Source organism: Panulirus ornatus, chromosome 46, assembly GCF_036320965.1.
Source record: "Panulirus ornatus isolate Po-2019 chromosome 46, ASM3632096v1, whole genome shotgun sequence".
In the NCBI taxonomy this organism is placed as follows: domain Eukaryota; kingdom Metazoa; phylum Arthropoda; class Malacostraca; order Decapoda; family Palinuridae; genus Panulirus; species Panulirus ornatus.
Genome location: NC_092269.1, coordinates 29,554,515 through 29,560,842, shown reverse-complemented (window position 1 = coordinate 29,560,842; position 6,328 = coordinate 29,554,515).

Sequence of the window (6,328 nt, the reverse complement as noted above, 5' to 3'; positions counted from 1 at the left end):
CAAATGCCCACTTAAGGCTTCGTCTAACTGTGGTGTGTGCTGGCGTTGCCACACCTCGACTGCTGCCCAGATCCCCTCCCACGCCTTCACGTCCTTCGGGAAGGACATTACTACTAACATCAAGACGAGAGAGAGACAAGCTATAGTCTCTGACGAGAGAGAGACAAGCTATAGTCTCTGACGAGAGAGAGACAAGTTATAGTCTCTGACGAGAGAGAGACAAGTTATAGTCTCTGACGAGAGAGAGACAAGCTATAGTCTCTGACGAGAGAGAGACAAACTCAATAGGATCTACATCTCCTGCCCAGCAACACCACATGGGTCTCTCAGTAATTCACGTCTTCTGTTGAAATTTCTTCGTAATACTGGCATCAAGAATGACTGACTTTGAGGTTTTTGTATATAATGTTTTGATCAGATGTTGTACATTCCTACAGCCGCTGTGCTGAAGGTTTTATTGACTTAGAGAAGATGATAACCTTGAACTGCCAAACCATGTAACCACTTCGAGGGGTAGACGTACACATTGGCATCTGTTGCAACTATAAAAAGTCGGATGTGAGAGTAAACGTGCATCATTACGCCATCTTTTGGCAGCTTCGTAACTTTCCCAAGTGGTCACCAGCTCAGCCAATCACAGTAGGTCTATATCCCCGCCCGGTGATACCTCATTGGTCTCTCAGTAATCACCTTCTATTGAACTTTCTAATCACAAGGGGCCAAAATTTGATAATTCTGAAGCTTTTAGATATAATGTCTTAATTAGAGAAGGTAATATACGTTCGTACAGCCGCTGTACTGAATACTATATTGACTTAGAGATGAATATTCCCTAAACTACCAAACGACATAACAACCTATACAGGTAAACACTGAGTGCCGTCTGCTGGCCATTGTTGGAACTAAGAAACCGGATTTGTGAGGAAGAAGTTCATCCTTACGCCATCTTTTGGCCATTTCATAAGTTCCTCGAGTAGTCTCTCATTTCTGCCAACAGATGGCAAGAGGATACAGCTTTGATGTCTATTCTTCTCTAATTCCCCAATTAAGTGGATTATGTACCAGATATTCCGTATGTAAATATGACATACAACATAAGAATGCACTTTTCACTAACTATTATATAAAAGTTACACAGTTATCAGCAGTTTGTTGGAAAATGAACCTTTGTTTCGTTTTAACTGAGACAGTGTTCGAGATGGGTTCATGAACAGCTTTAGAATCCACATCTCTCGTCTTTTACTATAACGACATGTTCCTTGCCAGAGGCAGGAAATGGTCTAAAGTTCTCTCGATACTTAATCTGAAGTTTTTATCTGTTGATAAATGAAATAAAAAACGAAAGAAAGTCATAATCTGACACAAACGAGCGTTGCTTCGAATCATGGTTCGAACAAAGGTTCACTTCAGGTATAGAAAACAGAGATCGTTCTGATTGTTTACATTCTTTACTTAGCGAACTGCCAATTGGTGGTCATGACCTTGTTAGCTCGTCCTTCACTACACCAGACGAGGGAACAATAAAATGATAACAATATATATATATATATATATATATATATATATATATATATATATATATATATATATATATATATATATATGCAGCCTTTTACCCTTCATATTTTCTATTGTAATACTCGACACGTACCCCGTGGTAGTGTAGGATCGAGCACCATCAATGGTGGGGTTTCTGGTTACGAATAATGACCCTTACTACATATATGTGGAGGAAGGTTGAATTTTAGCAGAACTTTGAGATATGTGGACTGAGAGTGTATACTGGGGATAGCCAGGGATATTCATAGCTAGAGTTCTTCACTGTGTGTGGATGCAAAGTGTCCACAAGCTACAGAGACAAGGGGAAGAGGGAAGAAAAAAAATGTTTGATAGACGGTACAGAAGAGAAAGCTCATCAAAGGTGTGCTGGACTTGTATGCAAATTACAGATCGAGTGGTGTGGAGAATGAGTGAAGAGAAGAATGAATCATGTGCAAGTCGTCATTCTCGCTGGCCCAGTTCGTCAGTGGCCAGGTCGTGCGTATAGCCAGCCAGGTCGTCAGCGGCCAGGTCGTGCGTACAACCAGCCAGGTGGTCAGCAGCCAGGTCGTGCGTATAATTAGCCAGGTCGTCAGTGGCCAGGTCATTAGTGGCTAGGTCTTGCGCCCAACTAGCCAGGTCGTGCATACAACTAGCCTGGTCGTGCATACAACTAGCCAGGTCGTGCATACAACTAGTCAGGTCGTCAGTAGCCAGGTCGTACGTAAAACTAGCCAAGTTATCAGTGGCCAGGTCATGCGTACAAACAGCCAGGTCGTCAGTGGTCAAGTCGTACGTACAACCAGCCAGGTCGTCAGTGGCCAGGTAGTCAGTGGCCAGGTCGTGCGTACAACCAGCCAAGTCGTCAATGGCCATGTCTTCAGTAGCCAGGTCGTGCGTACAACCAGCCAGGTCGTCAGTGGCCAGGTCATGCGTACAAACAGCCAGGTCGTCAGTGGCCAGGTCGTACGTACAACCAGCCAGGTCGTCAGAGGCCAGGTAGTCAGTGGCCAGGTCGTGCGTACAACCAGCCAAGTCGTCAATGGCCAGGTCTTCAGTAGCCAGGTCGTGCGTACAACCAGCCAAGTCGTCAATGGCCAGGTCTTCAGTAGCCAGGTCGTGCGTACAACCAGCCAGGTCGTCAGTGGTCAAGTCGTGCGTGCAACCAGCCAGGTCGTCAGTGGCCAGGTAGTCAGTGGCCAGGTCGTGCGTACAACCAGCCAAGTCGTCAATGGCCAGGTCTTCAGTAGCCAGGTCGTGCGTACAACCAGCCAAGTCGTCAATGGCCAGGTCTTCAGTAGCCAGGTCGTGCGTACAACCAGCCAGGTCGTCAATGGCCAGGTCGTGCGTACAACCAACCAAGTCGTCAGTGGTCAGGTCGTCAGGAGGTCACCAGCCAAGGTTCATCTACCCATCAAGCCAAGATGTTTTATTCATTTTATTCAGACGTTAATTTATTCATCGATTCATCAAAGGGAATTCCACCAGTGCCCCTCATGGGTTCCCTCCTACAGCGTCGCCGTCATTAGAATTCTCCCGCGCGGAATATATTGGCGGAGACGCAAGATGAAAAAGATATCTGTGTCTTTGATGTGGAAGGTGTCATAGCCAGACATCCATCACCCTCACATCCCCCATTCCTCACATCTCTCACTGAGAAGATGTCCATCACCCCCAACCCATCCCACAGCCCTCACATCCCCCATTCCTCACACCTCTCACTGAGAAGATGTCCATCACCCCCAACCCATCCCACAGCCCTCACATCCCCTATTCCTCACATCTCTCACTGGCCAGATGTCCATCACTCCCCACCCCATCCCATCTCCTCCCTCATTCCTTACATCTCTCACTGGTGTTGACAGCAAGACCTTCCAGCAATAGGTGTTGTTAGTACCAACTCCCAACTCAGTGCTGGCAGCGCCACCTTCCACCATCAGGCATCGAGAGGATCAACCCCCACCACTAGGTGTTGTCAGCATCACCTTCCACCACTAGGTGTTGTCAGCATCACCTTCCACCACTAGGTGTTGTCAGCACCATCTTCCACCACTAGGTGTTGGAAGCACCATCTTCCACCACTAGGTGTTGTCAGCATCACCTTCCACCACTAGGTGTTGTCAGCACCATCTTCCACCACTAGGTGTTGGAAGCACCATCTTCCACCACTAGGTGTTGTCAGCATCATCTTCCACCACTAGGTGTTGTCAGCATCATCTTCCATCACTAGGTGTTGTCAGCATCATCTTCCACCACTAGGTGTTGGAAGCACCATCTTCCACCACTAGGTGTTGTCAGCATCACCTTCCATCACTAGGTGTTGTCAGCACCATCTTCCACCACTAGGTGTTGGAAGCACCATCTTCCACCACTAGGTGTTGTCAGCATCACCTTCCATCACTAGGTGTTGTCAGCACCATCTTCCACCACTAGGTGTTGGAAGCACCATCTTTCACCGCTAGGTGTTGGCAGCATCACCTTCCATCACTAAGTGTTGGCAGAACTACCTTCAATAACAGTGCTAAGAGAACCATTTTCCACCACTAGGTGTTGTCATCATCACCCTCGTGGTGTAAGCACCACCCTCCAAGGTTTAGTGTTGGAAACACTACCTTCCACAAGTAGGTCTTGACAACATCACTTTATACCAATGACTGTTGTCAGCACCACTCTCCAACACTAGGTGTTGGCAGCAACACCTTCTACCAGCAGGTGTCATCTAAATAATCTTTCGTTCGTACGTTGTTGGAAGCATCACCTTCCAACACTTGATGTTTAGCACGACTTTCCAACACTAGATGTTATCAACAACCCCCTCCCACCACTCGATGTTGTCAGCACCACCTTCCACCGCTAGGTTGTCGCCAGCACCACCTCCCAGCACAGCATTGACAACACCATCCCCCAACACCTTACAGGATACAGGAGGCGATCACTGTAGCCCGCCTGTAGCAGACTGTATGTCACTGTACTTCTGCACAACCAACTCAACTAATGGCCTTACGTAAGATAGGGAGCCCCAGAGCCACACCTCATACACGCCTGTTATGCTTCATACAGGCCTGTTAAGCTTCATACAGGCCAGTTATGCTTCATACACGCCTGTTATGCTTCATACAGGCCTGTTATGCTTCATACGCGCCTGTTATGCTTCATACAGGCCTGTTATGCTTCATACAGGCCTGTTATGCTTCATACGCGCCTGTTATGCTTCATACAGGCCTGTTATGCTTCATACAGGCCTGTTATGCTTCATACAGGCCAGTTATGCTTCATACAGGCCAGTTATGCTTCATACAGGCCTGTTATGCTTCATACAGGCCTGTTATGCTTCATACGCGCCTGTTATGCTTCATACAGGCCTGTTATGCTTCATACGCGCCTGTTATGCTTCATACAGGCCTGTTATGCTTCATACAGGCCTGTTATGCTTCATACGCGCCTGTTATGCTTCATACAGGCCTGTTATGCTTCATACAGGCCAGTTATGCTTCATACAGGCCAGTTATGCTTCATACAGGCCAGTTATACTTCATACAGGCCAGTTATGCTTCATACAGGCCTGTTATGCTTCATACAGGCCAGTTATGCTTCATACAGGCCAGTTATGCTTCATACAGGCCTGTTATGCTTCATACAGGCCAGTTATGCTTCATACAGGCCTGTTATGCTTCATACAGGCCAGTTATGCTTCATACAAGCAAAGAAGAAATATTCCAATCTAATCAACTCTTATCATCGGTATATTTTGATATAATCAACTCTGACATCAGTATGTTGTAATGTAATCAACTCTTATCATCAGTATATTTTAATATAATCAACTCTGACATCAGTATATTGTAATGTAATCAACTCTGACATCAGTATATTGTAATGTAATCAACTCTGACATCAGTATATTGTAATGTAATCAACTCTGACATCAGTATATTGTAATGTAATCAACTCTGACATCAGTATATTGTAATGTAATCAACTCTGACATCAGTATATTATAATGTAATCAACTCTGACATCAGTATATTGCAATGTAATCACCTCAAGTATCAAGATTCTGCTGGAGACATCAACCCCCAGTTCAGTGGTCAGCGCCCAAGAGCGAAGAGCAGTCCCCAGTCTGGAATAACATTCCAGACTGGGGACTGGGGACTCCTGGAACGCTACTTGATTGCGGGCACGTCTCGGGGGACAAGCGAAGAGGAAAAGGTGTTGAAAGGACCCACCAGACCTTGCATGTTACAAGATGATGACGTGACAGAGATGTGGATTGTCCCGCGCTCACAACACACTGGGGGGTTTTGCTATGTTGCAAAAATTGCATTACGAGAACGTCTTGTTGAGTGTACAAGATCGTGGCAGTGTATGACGATGTTGTGGTGTGGGCTCATACCATCATAGTTTTGCCTTCAGATCACAACTGGGTCCTGTCGTGCTGCAGTAGAACACTATGGAGGGATCTTCTGCTGTGTCGTAACTCTACAATAGCCGAGGGTCGATGTGTACAGCAAGCACAGCAAACAAGATCTGCCATGTTGTAGGAGAGAGAGAGAGAGAGAGAGAGAGAGAGAGAGAGAGAGAGAGAGAGAGAGAGAGAGAGAGAGAGAGAGAGACTCACCACATCACATATGATGGTTGGAAATCTGAATTAAACCTGAAGTCTGATTCTTCTGTCTCTATCTCACACTGTGGGGACCTCTACTCCATCTGAAGTCTCTTCTTCTATCTCCACCCTACACTGTAGGAACTTGGACTGCATCTGAAGTCTCTTCTCCTGTCTTTATCTCAC